Raw genomic sequence first — 20,501 nt, 5'->3', positions numbered from 1 at the left:
AGGCAGAAGGCCACCTAGATTTGATTTTAGTAATTCAGGGCACAAAACATAGCAGGGTGCACAGGCAGTGGGGCACCTAGATTGGGTATTGGCGATTCAAGGCACAAAACATAGCAGGGTGCACAGGCAGAAGGCCACCTAGATTTGATTTTAGTAATTCAGGGCACAAAACATAGCAGGGTGCACAGGCAGTGGGGCACCTAGATTGGGTATTGGCGATTCAAGGCACAAAACATAGCAGGGTGCACAGGCAGTGGGGCACCTAGATTGGATATTGGAGATTCAAGGCACAAAACATAGCAGGGTGCACAGGCAGAAGGCAACCTAGATTTGATTTTAGTAATTCAGGGCACAAAACATAGCAGGGTGCACAGGCAGTGGGGCACCTAGATTGGGTATTGGCGATTCAAGGCACAAAACATAGCAGGGTGCACAGGCAGCTGCTAGCAGAATGCACTGGGGGGTGGATGAGTAACCTACAAACGAATTTAGTTAGTATGGTGATGAGTTGCTTTGTATATGGTTGCAATGGTTCCATTCGGGGCCTTTGTGCAATTGGTGGGAAGTAAGCACGGAATGTTACCTTAGAGAAACCGGGCTTTGGAGGTCCAGGGGGTCTGGCAGTCGGCAGTTCTGGCAGAAAACAGGCTGAGAACAGGTATCAGCCTTGTTCTCGTGGGCCTTTTTCGAGGAGGGCCGGCTGTGCCTGCCGGCAGCCAATCCGGCTGAAGAAGGGCAGGACAGCCAATGGGTAGCAGGCAGCAGCTGATGTGGGCCTGGCTAGGCTCTGAGGACTGCCGGGATAATGCAGGTGGCCATCTTGGAGTATGAAGGTACCTCGTGTACCTTGATGGCCTCTGCAGTGATCGGGGCTTTCACTCAAGGAAAAAGCGGCCGTCGACGAAGGATATACATCCACTGTTATCAGGGATGCATTAACAGAGCTGGATGGCGCTTCAGGGTGCCGGTGCAGGGGCTGGAGTAGCGCTTACCGCACTTCGTGGGAATTCCGCGGGAGTCAGCTGGGCTCCGTGTCGGCTGCTGAACTGCTCCTGCAGTGGCAGAGCCCGACGGAGGAGCTCCTACTCCTGGGTGGCTTGTGGTCGGAAGGACTAGTCGTTGTACTGAATCCACTCGCATCAGGGAGAACACTACCAATCACCAGTCGTTGTCCTGAGTCCACGCGCATCAGGGAGAACCCTACCAAGACCAGTCGTTGTACTGAATCCACTCGCATCAGGGAGAACCCTACCAATGACCAGTCGTTGTCCTGAGTCCACGCGCATCAGGGAGAACCCTACCAAGACCAGTCGTTGCACTGAGCCCACGTGCATCAGGGAGAACCCTACCAATGACCGGTCGTTGTCCTGAGTCCACGTGCATCAGGGAGAACCCTACCAATGACCAGTCATTGTACTGAGTCCATGTGCATCAGGGAGAACCCTACCAAGACCAGTCATTGTACTGAGTCCACGCGCATCAGGGAGAACCCTACCAAGACCAGTCGTTGTACTGAATCCACTCGCATCAGGGAGAACCCTACCAATGACCAGTCGTTGTCCTGAGTCCACGCGCATCAGGGAGAACCCTACCAAGACCAGTCGTTGTACTGAGTCCACGCGCATCAGGAAGAACCCTACCAATGACCAGTCGTTGTACTGAATCCACTCGCATCAGGGAGAACCCTACCAATGGCCAGTCGTTGCACTGAGCCCACGTGCATCAGGGAGAACCCTACCAATGACCGGTCGTTGTCCTGAGTCCACGTGCATCAGGGAGAACCCTACCAATGACCAGTCATTGTACTGAGTCCATGTGCATCAGGGAGAACCCTACCAAGACCAGTCATTGTACTGAGTCCACGCGCATCAGGGAGAACCCTACCAATGACCAGTCGTTGTACTGAATCCACTCGCATCAGGGAGAACCCTACCAATGACCAGTCGGTGTACTGAATCCACTCGCATTAGGGAGAACCGTACCAATGACCAGTCATTGTACTGAATCCACGCGCGTCAGGGAGTTTTGACCAGTCGTTGCACTGAGCCTACGTGCATCAGGGAGAACCCTACCAATGACCAGTTGTTGTACTGAGTCCACGTGCATCAGGGAGAACCCTATAAATGACCAGTCATTGTACTGAACCCACGAGCATCAGGGAGAACCCTACCAATGACCAGTCGTTGTACTGAGTCCACTGGCATCAGGGAGAACCCTACCAATGAGCAGTCATTGTACTGAATCCACTCACCTCAGGGAGAACCCTACCAACGACCAGTCATTGTATTGAATCCACTTGCATCAGGGAGAATCCTACCAATGACCAGTCATTGTACTGAATCCACGCGCATCAGGGAGAACCCTACCAATGACCAGTCATTGTACTGAATCCACGCGCATCAGGGAGAACCCTACCAATGACCAGTCATTGCAATGAGTCCACGCGCATCAGGGAGAACTCTACCAATGACCAGTCGTTGTACTGAATCCCCGAGCATCAGGGAGAACCCTACCTATGACCAATCATGATAGTGAATCCACGCGCATCAGGGAAAACCCTACCAATGAGCAGTCATTGTACTGAGTCCATGCGCATCAGGGAGAACTCTACCAATGGCCAGTCGTTGTAAGGAATCCACGAGCATCAGGGAGAACCCTACCAATGACCAGTTGTTGTACTGAGTCCACGTGCATCAGGGAGAACCCTATAAATGACCAGTCATTGTACTGAACCCACGAGCATCAGGGAGAACCCTACCAATGACCAGTCGTTGTACTGAGTCCACACGCATCAGGGAGAATCCTACCAATGACCAGTCATTGTACTGAATACACACGCATCAGGGAGAACCCTACCAATGACCAGTCGTTGTACTGAATCAACGTGCATCAGGGAGAACCCTACAAATGACCAGTTGTTGTACTGACTCCACGTGCATCAGGGAGAACCCTATCATTGACCATTCATTATACTGACTCCACGCGCATCAGGGAGAACCCTACCAATGACCAGTTGTTGCACTGAGTCCACGCGCATCAGGAAGAACCCTATCAATGACCAGTCATTGTACTGAATCCAGGAGCATCAGGGAGAACCCTACCAATGACCAGTCATTGTACTGAGCCCACGCGCATCAGGGAGACCCCTACCAATGACGAGTCATTGTACTGAGTCCACACGCATCAGGGAGAATCCTACCAATGACCAGTCATTGTACTGAATACACACGAATCAGGGAGAACCCACCAATGACCAGTCGTTGTCCTGAATCAACGTGCATCAGGGAGAACCCTACAAATGACCAGTTGTTGTACTGACTCCACGCACATCAGGGAGAACTCTATCAATGACCAGTCATTGTACTGAATCCACGAGCATCAGGGAGAACCCTACCTATGACCAATCATGATAGTGAATCCACGCATCAGGGAAAACCCTACCAATGACCAGTCATTGTACTGAGTCCACTCGCATCAGGGAGAACCCTACAAATGACCAGTCATTGCACTGAGCCCACTTGCATCAGGGAGAACCCTACCAATGACCGGTCATTGTACTGATTCCACGCGCATCAGGGAGAATCCTACCAATGACCAGTCATTGTACTGAATACACACGCATCAGGGAGAACCCCACCAATGACCAGTCGTTGCACTGAATCAACGTGCATCAGGGAGACCCCTACCAATGACCAGTAATTGTACTGAATCCACTTGCATCAGGGAGAACCATACCAATGACCAGTCATTGTACTGAATCAACGCGCATCAGGGAGAACCCTACCAATGAGCAGTCGTTGTACTAAATCTAATCACATCAGGGAGAACCCTACCAATGACTAGTCGTTGTACTGAATCCACTCGCATCAGGGAGACCCCTACTTATGACCAATTATGGTAGTGAATCCACACGCATCAGGGAGAACCCTACCAATGACCAGTCGTTGTTCTGAGTCCACGCGCATCAGGGAGAACCCTACCAAGACCAGTCGTTGTACTGAGTCCACGCGCATCAGGAAGAACCCTACAAATGACCAGTCGTTGTACTGAATCCACTTGCATCAGGGAGAACCCTACCAATGACCAGTCGTTGCACTGAGCCCATGTGCATCAGGGAGAACCCTACCAATGACCGGTCATTGTACTGAGTCCACGCGCATCAGGGAGAACCCTACCAATGACCAGTCATTGCACTGAGTCCACGCGCATCAGGGAGAACCCTACCAGTGACCAGTCATTGTACTGAATCCACGAGTATCAGGGAGACCCTACCTATGTCCAATCATGGTAGTGAATCCACATGCATCAGGGAGAACCCTACCAATGACCAGTCATTGTACTGAATCTGCGTGCATCAGGGAGAACCCTACCAATGACCAGTCATTGTACTGAGTCCATGTGCATCAGGGAGAACCCTACCAAGACCAGTCATTGTACTCAGTCCACGCGCATAAGGGAGAACCCTACCAATGACTAGTCGTTGTACTGAATCCACTCGCATCAGAGAGAACCCTACCAATGACCAGTCGGTGTACTGAATCCACTCGCATTAGGGAGAACCGTACCATTGACCAGTCATTGTACTGAATCCACGCGTGTTAGGGAGTTCCCTACCAATGACCAGTCGTTGCACTGAGCCTACGTGCATCAGGGAGAACCCTACCAATGACCAGTCGTTGTACTGAATCCACTCACCTCAGGGAGAACCCTACCAACGACCAGTCATTGTATTGAATCCACTTGCATCAGGGAGAACCCTACCTATGACCAATCATGATAGTGAATCCACGCGCATCAGGGAAAACCCTACCAATGAGCAGTCATTGTACTGAGTCCACGCGCATCAGGGAGAACTCTACCAATGGCCAGTCGTTGTAAGGAATCCACGAGCATCAGGGAGAACCCTACCTATGACCAATTATGGTAGCGAATTCACACGCATCAGGGAGAACCCTACCAATGACCAGTCATTGTACTGAATCTGCGTGCATCTGGGAGAACCCTACCATGACCAGTCATTGTACTGAGTCCACGGGCATCAGGGAGAACCCTACCAATGAGCAGTCATTGTACTGAATCCACTCACATCAGGGAGAACCCTACCAATGACCAGTCATTGTATTGAATCCACTTGCATCAGGGAGAATCCTACCAATGACCAGTCATTGTACTGAATCCACATGCATCAGGGAGAACCCTACCAATGACCAGTCGTTATACTGAGTCCACGTGCATCAGGGAGAACCCTACCAATGACCGGTCGTTGTACTGAGTCCACGTGCATCAGGGAGAACCCTACCAATGACCAGTCATTGTACTGAATCCAAGAGAATCAGGGAGACCCTACCTATGACCAATCATGGTAGTGAATCCACATGCATCAGGGAGAACCCTACCAATGACCAGTCATTGTACTGAATCTGCGTGCATCAGGGAGAACCCTACCAATGACCAGTCATTGTACTGAGTCCATGTGCATCAGGGAGAACCCTACCAAGACCAGTCATTGTACGGAGTCCACGCGCATCAGGGAGAACCCTACCAATGATCAGTCGGTGTACTGAATCCACTCGCATTAGGGAGAACCGTACCAATGACCAGTCATTGTACTGAATCCATGCGCGTCAGGGAGTACCCTACCAATGACCAGTCGTTGCACTGAGCCCACGTGCATCAGGGAGATTCCTACCAATGACCAGTTGTTGTACTGAACCCACGAGCATCAGGGAGAACCCTACCAATGACCAGTCGTTGTACTGAGTCCACACGCATCAGGGAGAATCCTACCAATGACCAGTCGTTGTACTGAATACACATGCATCAGGGAGAACCCTACCAATGACCAGTCGTTGTACTGAATCAACGTGCATCAGGGAGAACCCTACAAATGACCAGTCATTATACTGACTCCACGCGCATCAGGAAGAACCCGATCAATGACCAGTCATTGCACTGAATCCAGGAGCATCAGGGAGAACCCTACAAATGACCAGTCGTTGTACTGAGTCCACATGAATCAGTGCGACGCCTACCAATGACCAGTCATTATACTGAGTCCATGCGCATCAGGGAGACCCCTACCAATGACTAGTCATTGTACTAAGTCCACACGCATCAGGGAGAATCCTACCAATGACCAGTCATTGTACTGAATACACACGAATCAGGGAGCACCCTACCAATGACCAGTCGTTGTACTGAATCAACGTGCATCAGGGAGAACCCTACCAATGACCAGTCATTGTACTGAATCTGCTTGCATCAGGGAGAACCCTACCAATCACCAGTCGTTGTCCTGAGTCCACGTGCATCAGGGAGAACCCTACCAAGACCAGTCATTGTACTGAGTCCACGCGCATCAGGAAGAACCCTACCAATGACCAGTCATTGTACTGAATCCACTCGCATCAGGGAGAACCCTACCAATGACCAGTCGTTGTACTGAATCCACTCGCATTAGGGAGAACCCTACCAATGACAAGTCATTGTACTGAATCCAAGCGCATCAAGGAGAACCTTACCAATGATCAGTCGTTGCACTAAGCCACCGTGCATCAGGGAGAACCCTCCCTATGACCAATCATGATAGTGAATCCACGCATCAGGGAAAACCCTACAAATGACCAGTCATTGCACTGAGCCCACTTGCATCAGGGAGAACCCTATCAATCACCGGTCATTGTACTGAATCCACGAGCATCAGGGAGAACCCTACCTATGACCAATTATGGTAGTGAATCCACACGCATCAGGGAGAACCCTACCAATGACCAGTCATGGTACTGAATCTGCGTGCATCAGGGAGAACCCTACCAAGACCAGTCGTTGTATTGAGTCCACGCGCATCAGAGAGAATCCTACCAATGACCAGTCATTGTACTGAATACACACGCATCAGGGAGAACCCCATCAATGACCAGTCGTTGCACTGAATCAACGTGCAACAGGGAGACCCCTACCAATGACCAGTCATTGTACTGAATCCACTTGCATCAGGGAGAACCCTACCAATGACCAGTCATTGTACTGAATCCACGCGCATCAGGGAGAACCCTACCATTGAGCAGTCGTTGTACTGAATCCACTCGCATCAGGGAGAACCCTACCAATGACCAGTCATTGCACTGAGCCCACGTGCATCAGGGAGAACCCTACCAATGACCGGTCGTGTCCTGAGTCCACGTGCATCAGGGAGAACCCTACCAAGACCAGTCATTGTACTGAGTCCACGCGCATCAGGAAGAACCCTACCAATGACCAGTCGTTGTACTGAATCCACTCGCATCAGGGAGAACCCTACCAATGACCAGTCGTTGCACTGAGCCCACGCGCATCAGGGAGAACCCTACCAATGAGCAGTCATTCCACTGAGTCCACGCGCATCAGGGAGAACCCTACCAGTGACCAGTCCTTGTACTGAATCCATGAGCATCAGGGAGACCCTACCTATGACCAATCATGGTAGTGAATCCACATGCATCAGGGAGAACCCTACCAATGACCAGTCATTGTACTGAATCTGCGTGCATCAGTGAGAACCCTACCAATGACCAGTCATTGTACTGAGTCCATGTGCATCAGGGAGAACCCTACCAAGAACAGTCATTGTACTGAGTCCACGCGCATCAGGGAGAACTACCAATGACCAGTTGTTGTACTGAATCCACTTGCATCAGGGAGAACCCTACCAATGACTAGTCGGTGTACTGAATCCACTCGCATTAGGGAGAACCGTACCAATGACCAGTCATTGTACTTAATCCACGCGCGTCAGGGAGAACCCTACCAATGACCAGTCATTGCACTGAGCCCACGTGCATCAGGGAGAACCCTACCAATGACCGGTCGTGTCCTGAGTCCACGTGCATCAGGGAGAACCCTACCAAGACCAGTCATTGTACTGAGTCCACGCGCATCAGGAAGAACCCTACCAATGACCAGTCGTTGTACTGAATCCACTCGCATCAGGGAGAACCCTACCAATGACCAGTCGTTGCACTGAGCCCACGCGCATCAGGGAGAACCCTACCAATGAGCAGTCATTCCACTGAGTCCACGCGCATCAGGGAGAACCCTACCAGTGACCAGTCCTTGTACTGAATCCATGAGCATCAGGGAGACCCTACCTATGACCAATCATGGTAGTGAATCCACATGCATCAGGGAGAACCCTACCAATGACCAGTCATTGTACTGAATCTGCGTGCATCAGTGAGAACCCTACCAATGACCAGTCATTGTACTGAGTCCATGTGCATCAGGGAGAACCCTACCAAGAACAGTCATTGTACTGAGTCCACGCGCATCAGGGAGAACTACCAATGACCAGTTGTTGTACTGAATCCACTTGCATCAGGGAGAACCCTACCAATGACTAGTCGGTGTACTGAATCCACTCGCATTAGGGAGAACCGTACCAATGACCAGTCATTGTACTTAATCCACGCGCGTCAGGGAGTTCCCTACCAATGACCAGTCGTTGCACTGAGCCTACGCGCATCAGGGAGAACCCTACCAATGATCAGTCGGTTTACTGAATCCACTCGCATTAGGGAGAACCGTACCAATGACCAGTCATTGTACTGAATCCATGCGCGTCAGCGAGTACCCTACCAATGACCAGTCGTTGCACTGAGCCCACGTGCATCAGGGAGATTCCTACCAATGACCAGTTGTTGTACTGAGTCCACGCGCATCAGGGAGAACCCTATAAATGACCAGTCATTGTACTGAACCCACGAGCATCAGGGAGAACCCTACCAATGACCAGTCGTTGTACTGAGTCCACACGCATCAGGGAGAATCCTACCAATGACCAGTCATTGTACTGAATACACATGCATCAGGGAGAACCCTACCAATGACCAGTCGTTGTACTGAATCAACGTGCATCAGGGAGAACCCTACAAATGACCAGTCATTATACTGACTCCACGCGCATCAGGGAGAACCCTACCAATGACCAGTTGTTGCACTGTGTCCACGCGCATCAGGAAGAACCCGATCAATGACCAGTCATTGTACTGAATCCAGGAGCATCAGGGAGAACCCTACCAATGACCAGTCGTTGTACTGAGTCCACATGAATCAGTGCGACGCCTACCAATGACCAGTCATTATACTGAGTCCATGCGCATCAGGGAGACCCCTACCAATGACTAGTCATTGTACTAAGTCCACACGCATCAGGGAGAATCCTACCAATGACCAGTCATTGTACTGAATACACACGAATCAGGGAGAACCCTACCAATGACCAGTCGTTGTACTGAATCAACGTGCATCAGGGAGAACCCTACCAATGACCAGTCATTGTACTGAATCTGCGTGCATCAGGGAGAACCCTACCAATCACCAGTCGTTGTCCTGAGTCCACTTGCATCAGGGAGAACCCTACCAAGACCAGTCATTGTACTGAGTCCACGCGCATCAGGAAGAACCCTACCAATGACCAGTCATTGTACTGAATCCACTCGCATCAGGGAGAACCCTACCAATGACCAGTCGTTGTACTGAATCCACTCGCATTAGGGAGAACCCTACCAATGACAAGTCATTGTACTGAATCCAAGCACATCAAGGAGAACCTTACCAATGATCAGTCGTTGCACTAAGCCACCGTGCATCAGGGAGAACCCTCCCTATGACCAATCATGGTAGTGAATCCACGCACATCAGGGAGAACTCTCTCAATGAGTAGTCGTTGTACTGAATCCACGAGCCTCAGGGAGAACCCTACCTATGACCAATCATGATAGTGAATCCACGCATCAGGGAAAACCCTACAAATGACCAGTCATTGCACTGAGCCCACTTGCATCAGGGAGAACCCTATCAATCACCGGTCATTGTACTGAGTCCACGCGCATCAGGGAGAACTCTACCAATGACCAGTCGTTGTACTGAATCCACGAGCATCAGGGAGAACCCTACCTATGACCAATTATGGTAGTGAATCCACACGCATCAGGGAGAACCCTACCAATGACCAGTCATGGTACTGAATCTGCGTGCATCAGGGAGAACCCTACCAAGACCAGTCGTTGTATTGAGTCCACGCGCATCAGAGAGAATCCTACCAATGACCAGTCATTGTACTGAATACACACGCATCAGGGAGAACCCCATCAATGACCAGTCGTTGCACTGAATCAACGTGCAACAGGGAGACCCCTACCAATGACCAGTCATTGTACTGAATCCACTTGCATCAGGGAGAACCCTACCAATGACCAGTCATTGTACTGAATCCACGCGCATCAGGGAGAACCCTACCATTGAGCAGTCGTTGTACTGAATCCACTCGCATCAGGGAGAACCCTACCAATGACCAGTCATTGCACTGAGCCCACGTGCATCAGGGAGAACCCTACCAATGACCGGTCGTGTCCTGAGTCCACGTGCATCAGGGAGAACCCTACCAAGACCAGTCATTGTACTGAGTCCACGCGCATCAGGGAGAACCCTACCATTGAGCAGTCGTTGTACTGAATCCACTCGCATCAGGGAGAACCCTACCAATGACCAGTCATTGCACTGAGCCCACGTGCATCAGGGAGAACCCTACCAATGACCGGTCGTGTCCTGAGTCCACGTGCATCAGGGAGAACCCTACCAAGACCAGTCATTGTACTGAGTCCACGCGCATCAGGAAGAACCCTACCAATGACCAGTCGTTGTACTGAATCCACTCGCATCAGGGAGAACCCTACCAATGACCAGTCGTTGCACTGAGCCCACGCGCATCAGGGAGAACCCTACCAATGACCAGTCATTCCACTGAGTCCACGCGCATCAGGGAGAACCCTACCAGTGACCAGTCCTTGTACTGAATCCATGAGCATCAGGGAGACCCTACCTATGACCAATCATGGTAGTGAATCCACATGCATCAGGGAGAACCCTACCAATGACCAGTCATTGTACTGAATCTGCGTGCATCAGTGAGAACCCTACCAATGACCAGTCATTGTACTGAGTCCATGTGCATCAGGGAGACCCTTACCAAGAACAGTCATTGTACTGAGTCCACGCGCATCAGGGAGAACTACCAATGACCAGTTGTTGTACTGAATCCACTTGCATCAGGGAGAACCCTACCAATGACTAGTCGGTGTACTGAATCCACTCGCATTAGGGAGAACCGTACCAATGACCAGTCATTGTACTTAATCCACGCGCGTCAGGGAGTTCCCTACCAATGACCAGTCGTTGCACTGAGCCTACGTGCATCAGGGAGAACCCTACCAATGACCAGTTGTTGTACTGAGTCCACGCGCATCAGGGAGAACCATATAAATGACCAGTCATTGTACTGAACCCACGAGCATCAGGGAGAACCCTACCAATGACCAGTCGTTGTACTGAGTCCACACGCATCAGGGAGAATCCTACCAATGACCAGTCATTGTACTGAATACACACGCATCAGGGAGAACCCTACCAATGACCAGTCGTTGTACTGAATCAACGTGCATCAGGGAGAACCCTACAAATGACCAGTTGTTGTACTGACTCCACGTGCATCAGGGAGAACCCTACCAATGACCAGTCATTATACTGACTCCATGCGCATCAGGTAGAACCCTACCAATGACCAGTTGTTGCACTGAGTCCATGCGCATCAGAAAGAACCCTATCAATGACCAGTCATTGTACTGAATCCAGGAGCATCAGGGAGAACCCTACCAATGACCAGTCGTTGTACTGAGTCCACATGAATCAGGGCGACGCCTACCAATGACCAGTCATTCTACTGAGCCCACGCGCATCAGGGAGACCCCTACCAATGACGAGTCATTGTACTGAGTCCACACGCATCAGGGAGAATCCTACCAATGACCAGTCATTGTACTGAATACACACGCATCAGGGAGAACCCACCAATGACCAGTCGTTGTCCTGAATCAACGTGCATCAGGGAGAACCCTACAAATGACCAGTTGTTGTACTGACTCTACGTGCATCAGGGAGAACCCTACCAATGACCAGTCATTATACTGACTCCACGCGCATCAGGGAGAACCCTACCAATGACCAGTTGTTGCACTGAGTCCACGCACATCAGGGAGAACTCTATCAATGACCAGTCATTGTACTGAATCCACGAGCATCAGGGAGAACCCTACCTATGACCAATCATGATAGTGAATCCACGCATCAGGGAAAACCCTACCAATGACCAGTCATTGTACTGAGTCCACTCGCATCAGGGAGAACCCTACAAATGACCAGTCATTGCACTGAGCCCACTTGCATCAGGGAGAACCCTACCAATGACCGGTCATTGTACTGAGTCCACGCGCATCAGGGAGAACCCTACTTATGACCAATTATGGTAGTGAATCCACACGCATCAGGGAGAACCCTACCAATGACCAGTCATGGTACTGAATCTGCGTGCATCAGGGAGACCCCTGCCAAGACCAGTCGTTGTACTGATTCCACGCGCATCAGGGAGAATCCTACCAATGACCAGTCATTGTGCTGAATCCACTTGCATCAGGGAGACCCCTACCAATGACCAGTAATTGTACTGAATCCACTTGCATCAGGGAGAACCCTAGCAATGACCAGTCATTGTACTGAATCCACGCGCATCAGGGAGAACCCTACCAAGACCAGTCGTTGTACTGAGTCCACGCGCATCAGGAAGAACCCTACCAATGACCAGTTGTTGTACTGAATCCACTTGCATCAGGGAGAACCCTACCAATGACCAGCCGTTGCACTGAGCCCACGTGCATCAGGGAGAACCCTACCAATGACCGGTCGTTGTACTGAGTCCACGCGCATCAGGGATAACCCTACCAGTGACCAGTCATTGTACTGAATCCACGAGTATCAGGGAGACCCTACCTATGACCAATCATGGTAGTGAATCCACATGCATCAGGGAGAACCCTACCAATGACCAGTCATTGTACTGAATCTGAGTGCATCAGGGAGAACCCTACCAATGACCAGTCATTGTACTGAGTCCATGTGCATCAGGGAGAACCCTACCAATGACCAGTCATTGTACTGAGTCCATGTGCATCAGAGAGAACCCTACCAGTGACCAGTCATTGTACTGAATCCACGAGTATCAGGGAGACCCTACCTATGACCAATCATGGTAGTGAATCCACATGCATCAGGGAGAACCCTACCAATGACCAGTCATTGTACTGAATCTGCGTGCATCAGAGAGAACCCTACCAATGACCAGTCATTATACTGACTCCACGCGCATCAGGGAGAACCCTACCAATGACCAGTTGTTGCACTGAGTCCACGCGCATCAGGAAGAACCCGATCAATGACCAGTCATTGTACTGAATCCAGGAGCATCAGGGAGAACCCTACCAATGACCAGTCGTTGTACTGAGTCCACATGAATCAGTGCGACGCCTACCAATGACCAGTCATTATACTGAGTCCACGCGCATCAGGGAGACCCCTACCAATGACTAGTCATTGTACTAAGTCCACACGCATCAGGGAGAATCCTACCAATGACCAGTCATTGTACTGAATACACACGAATCAGGGAGAACCCTACCAATGAGCAGTCGTTGTACTGAATCAACGTGCATCAGGGAGAACCCTACCAATGACCAGTCATTGTACTGAATCTGCGTGCATCAGGAAGAACCCTACCAATCACCAGTTGTTGTCCTGAGTCCACGTGCATCAGGGAGAACCCTACCAAGACCAGTCATTGTACTGAGTCCACGGGCATCAGGAAGAACCCTACCAATGACCAGTCATTGTACTGAATACACTCGCATCAGGGAGAACCCTACCAATGACCAGTCGTTGTACTGAATCCACTCGCATTAGGGAGAACCCTACCAATGACAATTCATTGTATTGAATCCAAGCGCATCAAGGAGAACCTTACCAATGATCAGTCGTTGCACTAAGCCACGAGCCTCAGGGAGAACCCTACCTATGACCAATCATGATAGTGAATCCACGCATCAGGGAAAACCCTACAAATGACCAGTCATTGCACTGAGCCCACTTGCATCAGGGAGAACCCTATCAATCACCGGTCATTGTACTGAGTCCACGCGCATCAGGGAGAACTCTACCAATGACCAGTCTTTGTACTGAATCCACGAGCATCAGGGAGAACCCTACCTATGACCAATTATGGTAGTGAATCCACACGCATCAGGGAGAACCCTACCAATGACCAGTCATGGTACTGAATCTGCGTGCATCAGGGAGAACCCTACCAAGACCAGTCGTTGTATTGAGTCCACGCGCATCAGAGAGAATCCTACCAATGACCAGTCATTGTACTGAATACACACGCATCAGGGAGAACCCCATCAATGACCAGTCGTTGCACTGAATAAACGTGCAACAGGGAGACCCCTACCAATGACCAGTCATTGTACTGAATCCACTTGCATCAGGGAGAACCCTACCAATGACCAGTCATTGTACTTAATCCACGCGCATCAGGGAGAACCCTACCATTGAGCAGTCGTTGTACTGAATCCACTCGCATCAGGGAGAACCCTACCAATGACCAGTCATTGCACTGAGCCCACGTGCATCTGGGAGAACCCTACCAATGACCGGTCGTGTCCTGAGTCCACGTGCATCAGGGAGAACCCTACCAAGACCAGTCATTGTACTGAGTCCACCCGCATCAGGAAGAACCCTACCAATGACCAGTCGTTGTACTGAATCCACTCGCATCAGGGAGAACCCTACCAATGACCAGTCGTTGCACTGAGCCCACGCGCATCAGGGAGAACCCTACCAATGACCAGTTATTCCACTGAGTCCACGCGCATCAGGGAGAACCCTACCAGTGACCAGTCTTTGTACTGAATCCACGAGCATCAGGGAGACCCTACCTATGACCAATCATGGTAGTGAATCCACATGCATCAGGGAGAACCCTACCAATGACCAGTCATTGTACTGAATCTGCGTGCATCAGTGAGAACCCTACCAATGACCAGTCATTGTACTGAGTCCATGTGCATCAGGGAGAACCCTACCAAGAACAGTCATTGTACTGAGTCCACGCGCATCAGGGAGAACTACCAATGACCAGTTGTTGTACTGAATCCACTTGCATCAGGGAGAACCCTACCAATGACTAGTCGGTGTACTGAATCCACTCGCATTAGGGAGAACCGTACCAATGACCAGTCATTGTACTTAATCCACGCGCGTCAGGGAGTTCCCTACCAATGACCAGTCGTTGCACTGAGCCTACGTGCATCAGGGAGAACCCTACCAATGACCAGTTGTTGTACTGAGTCCACGCGCATCAGGGAGAACCATATAAATGACCAGTCATTGTACTGAACCCACGAGCATCAGGGAGAACCCTACCAATGACCAGTCGTTGTACTGAGTCCACACGCATCAGGGAGAATCCTACCAATGACCAGTCATTGTACTGAATACACACGCATCAGGGAGAACCCTACCAATGACCAGTCGTTGTACTGAATCAACGTGCATCAGGGAGAACCCTACAAATGACCAGTTGTTGTACTGACTCCACGTGCATCAGGGAGAACCCTACCAATGACCAGTCATTATACTGACTCCATGCGCATCAGGGAGAACCCTACCAATGACCAGTTGTTGTACTGAGTCCATGCGCATCAGAAAGAACCCTATCAATGACCAGTCATTGTACTGAATCCAGGAGCATCAGGGAGAACCCTACCAATGACCAGTCGTTGTACTGAGTCCACATGAATCAGGGCGACGCCTACCAATGACCAGTCATTCTACTGAGCCCACGCGCATCAGGGAGACCCCTACCAATGACGAGTCATTGTACTGAGTCCACACGCATCAGGGAGAATCCTACCAATGACCAGTCATTGTACTGAATACACACGCATCAGGGAGAACCCACCAATGACCAGTCGTTGTCCTGAATCAACGTGCATCAGGGAGAACCCTACAAATGACCAGTTGTTGTACTGACTCTACGTGCATCAGGGTGAACCCTACCAATGACCAGTCATTATACTGACTCCACGCGCATCAGGGAGAACCCTACCAATGACCAGTTGTTGCACTGAGTCCACGCACATCAGGGAGAACTCTATCAATGACCAGTCATTGTACTGAATCCACGAGCATCAGGGAGAACCCTACCTATGACCAATCATGATAGTGAATCCACGCATCAGGGAAAACCCAACAAATGGCCAGTCATTGTACTGAGTCCACTCGCATCAGGGAGAACCCTACCAGTGACCAGTCTTTGTACTGAATCCACGAGCATCAGGGAGACCCTACCTATGACCAATCATGGTAGTGAATCCACATGCATCAGGGAGAACCCTACCAATGACCAGTCATTGTACTGAATCTGCGTGCATCAGTGAGAACCCTACCAATGACCAGTCATTGTACTGAGTCCATGTGCATCAGGGAGAAACCTACCAAGAACAGTCATTGTACTGAGTCCACGCGCATCAGGGAGAACTACCAATGACCAGTTGTTGTACTGAATCCACTTGCATCAGGGAGAACCCTACCAATGACTAGTCTGTGTACTGAATCCACTCGCATTAGGGAGAACCGTACCAATGACCAGTCATTGTACTTAATCCACGCGCGTCAGGGAGTTCCCTACCAATGACCAGTCGTTGCACTGAGCCTACGTGCATCAGGGAGAAGCCTACCAATGACCAGTTGTTGTACTGAGTCCACGCGCATCACGGAGAACCATATAAATGACCAGTCATTGTACTGAACCCACGAGCATCAGGGAGAACCCTACCAATGACCAGTCGTTGTACTGAGTCCACACGCATCAGGGAGAATCCTACCAATGACCAGTCATTGTACTGAATACACACGCATCAGGGAGAACCCTACCAATGACCTGTCGTTGTACTGAATCAACGTGCATCAGGGAGAACCCTACAAATGACCAGTTGTTGTACTGACTCCACGTGCATCAGGGAGAACCCTACCAATGACCAGTCATTATACTGACTCCATGCGCATCAGGGAGAACCCTACCAATGACCAGTTGTTGTACTGAGTCCATGCGCATCAGAAAGAACCCTATCAATGACCAGTCATTGTACTGAATCCAGGAGCATCAGGGAGAACCCTACCAATGACCAGTCGTTGTACTGAGTCCACATGAATCAGGGCGACGCCTACCAATGACCAGTCATTCTACTGAGCCCACGCGCATCAGGGAGACCCCTACCAATGACGAGTCATTGTACTGAGTCCACACGCATCAGGGAGAATCCTACCAATGACCAGTCATTGTACTGAATACACACGCATCAGGGAGAACCCACCAATGACCAGTCGTAGTCCTGAATCAACGTGCATCAGGGAGAACCCTACAAATGACCAGTTGTTGTACTGACTCTACGTGCATCAGGGTGAACCCTACCAATGACCAGTCATTATACTGACTACACGCGCATCAGGGAGAACCCTACCAATGACCAGTTGTTGCACTGAGTCCACGCACATCAGGGAGAACTCTATCAATGACCAGTCATTGTACTGAATCCACGAGCATCAGGGAGAACCCTACCTATGACCAATCATGATAGTGAATCCACGCATCAGGGAAAACCCTACCAATGACCAGTCATTGTACTGAGTCCACTCGCATCAGGGAGAACCCTACAAATGACCAGTCATTGCACTGAGCCCACTTGCATCAGGGAGAACCCTACCAATGACCGGTCATTGTACTGAGTCCACGCGCATCAGGGAGAACCCTACTTATGACCAATTATGGTAGTGAATCCACACGCATCAGGGAGAACCCTACCAATGACCAGTCATGGTACTGAATCTGCGTGCATCAGGGAGACCCCTGCCAAGACCAGTCGTTGTACTGATTCCACGCGCATCAGGGAGAATCCTACCAATGACCAGTCATTGTACTGAATCCACACGCATCAGGGAGAACCCACCAATGACCAGTCGTTGTCCTGAATCAACGTGCATCAGGGAGAACCCTACAAATGACCAGTTGTTGTACTGACTCTACGTGCATCAGGGTGAACCCTACCAATGACCAGTCATTCTACTGAGCCCACGCGCATCAGGGAGACCCCTACCAATGACGAGTCATTGTACTGAGTCCACACGCATCAGGGAGAATCCTACCAATGACCAGTCATTGTACTGAATACACACGCATCAGGGAGAACCCACCAATGACCAGTCGTTGTCCTGAATCAACGTGCATCAGGGAGAACCCTACAAATGACCAGTTGTTGTACTGACTCTACGTGCATCAGGGTGAACCCTACCAATGACCAGTCATTATACTGACTCCACGCGCATCAGGGAGAACCCTACCAATGACCAGTTGTTGCACTGAGTCCACGCACATCAGGGAGAACTCTATCAATGACCAGTCATTGTACTGAATCCACGAGCATCAGGGAGAACCCTACCTATGACCAATCATGATTGTGAATCCACGCATCAGGGAAAACCCTACCAATGACCAGTCATTGTACTGAGTCCACTCGCATCAGGGAGAACCCTACCAATGACCGGTCATTGTACTGAGTCCACGCGCATCAGGGAGAACCCTACTTATGACCAATTATGGTAGTGAATCCACACGCATCAGGGAGAACCCTACCAATGACCAGTCATGGTACTGAATCTGCGTGCATCAGGGAGACCCCTGCCAAGACCAGTCGTTGTACTGATTCCACGCGCATCAGGGAGAATCCTACCAATGACCAGTCATTGTACTGAATCCACTTGCATCAGGGAGACCCCTACCCATGACCAGTAATTGTACTGAATCCACTTGCATCAGGGAGAACCCTAGCAATGACCAGTCATTGTACTGAATCCGCGCGCATCAGGGAGAACCCTACCAAGACCAGTCGTTGTACTGAGTCCACGCGCATCAGGGAGAACCCTACCAATGACTAGTTGTTGTACTGAATCCACTTGCATCAGGGAGAACCCTACCAATGACCAGTCGTTGCACTGAGCCCACGTGCATCAGGGAGAATCTACCAATGACCGGTCGTTGTACTGAGTCCACGCGCATCAGGGAGAACCCTACCAGTGACCAGTCATTGTACTGAATCCACGAGTATCAGGGAGACCCTACCTATGACCAATCATGGTAGTGAATCCACATGCATCAGGGAGAACCCTACCAATGACCAGTCATTGTACTGAATCTGAGTGCATCAGGGAGAACCCTACCAATGACCAGTCATTGTACTGAGTCCATGTGCATCAGGGAGAAACCTACCAATGACCAGTCATTGTACTGAGTCCATGTGCATCAGAGAGAACCCTACCAGTGACCAGTCATTGTACTGAATCCACGAGTATCAGGGAGACCCTACCTATGACCAATCATGGTAGTGAATCCACATGCATCAGGGAGAACCCTACCAATGACCAGTCATTGTACTGAATCTGCGTGCATCAGAGAGAACCCTACCAATGACCAGTCATTGTACTGAGTCCATGCGCATCAGGGAGAACCCTACCAATGACGAGTCCTTGTACTGAATCCACTCGCATCAGGGAGAACCCTACCAATGACCAGTCGGTGTACTGAATCCACTCGCATTAGGGAGAACCGTACCATTGACCAGTCATTGTACTGAATCCACGCGCGTTAGGGAGTTCCCTACCAATGACCAGTCGTTGCACTGAGCCTACGTGCATCAGGGAGAACCCTACCAATGACCAGTCGTTGTACTGAGTCCACGGGCATCAGGGAGAACCCTACCAATGAGCAGTCATTGTACTGAATCCACTCACATCAGGGAGAACCCTACCGACGACCAGTCATTGTATTGAACCCACTCGCATCAGGGAGAATCCTACCAATGACCAGTCATTGTACTGAATCCACGCGCATCAGGGAGAACCCTACCAATGACCAGTCATTGCACTGAGCCCACGTGCATCAGGGAGAACCCTACCAATGACCCGTCGTTGTACTGAGTCCACGCGCATCAGGGAGAACTCTACCAATGACCAATCATTGTACTGAATCCACGAGCATCAGGGAGAACCCTACCTATGACCAATCATGATAGTGAATCCACGCGCATCAGGGAAAACCCTACCAATGACCAGTCATTGTACTGAGTCCACGCGCATCAGGGAGAACTCTACCACTGACCAGTCATTGTACTAAGTCCACGCGCATCAGGGAGACCCCTACCAATGACCAGTCGTTGTACTCAATCAACGTGCATCAGGGAGACACCTACCAATGACCAGTCGTTGTACTGAATCCACTCGCATCAGGGAGAACCCTTCCAATGACCACTCGTTGTACTGAATCCATGCTCATCAGGGGAAACCCTACAAATGACCAGTCATTGTACTGAGTCCACGCGCATCAGGGAGAACCCTACCAATGAGCAGTCATTGTACTAAATCCACTCACATCAGGGAGAACCCTACCAATCACCAGTCGTTGTCCTGAGTCCACGCGCATCAGGGAGAACCCTACCAAGACCAGTCATTGTACTGAGTCCACGCGC

Source organism: Ambystoma mexicanum, chromosome 3p (assembly GCF_040938575.1).
Source record: "Ambystoma mexicanum isolate Mex_15411 chromosome 3p, UKY_AmexF1_1, whole genome shotgun sequence".
Lineage (NCBI taxonomy): Eukaryota > Metazoa > Chordata > Amphibia > Caudata > Ambystomatidae > Ambystoma > Ambystoma mexicanum.
This window is presented reverse-complemented; position numbering follows the sequence as displayed.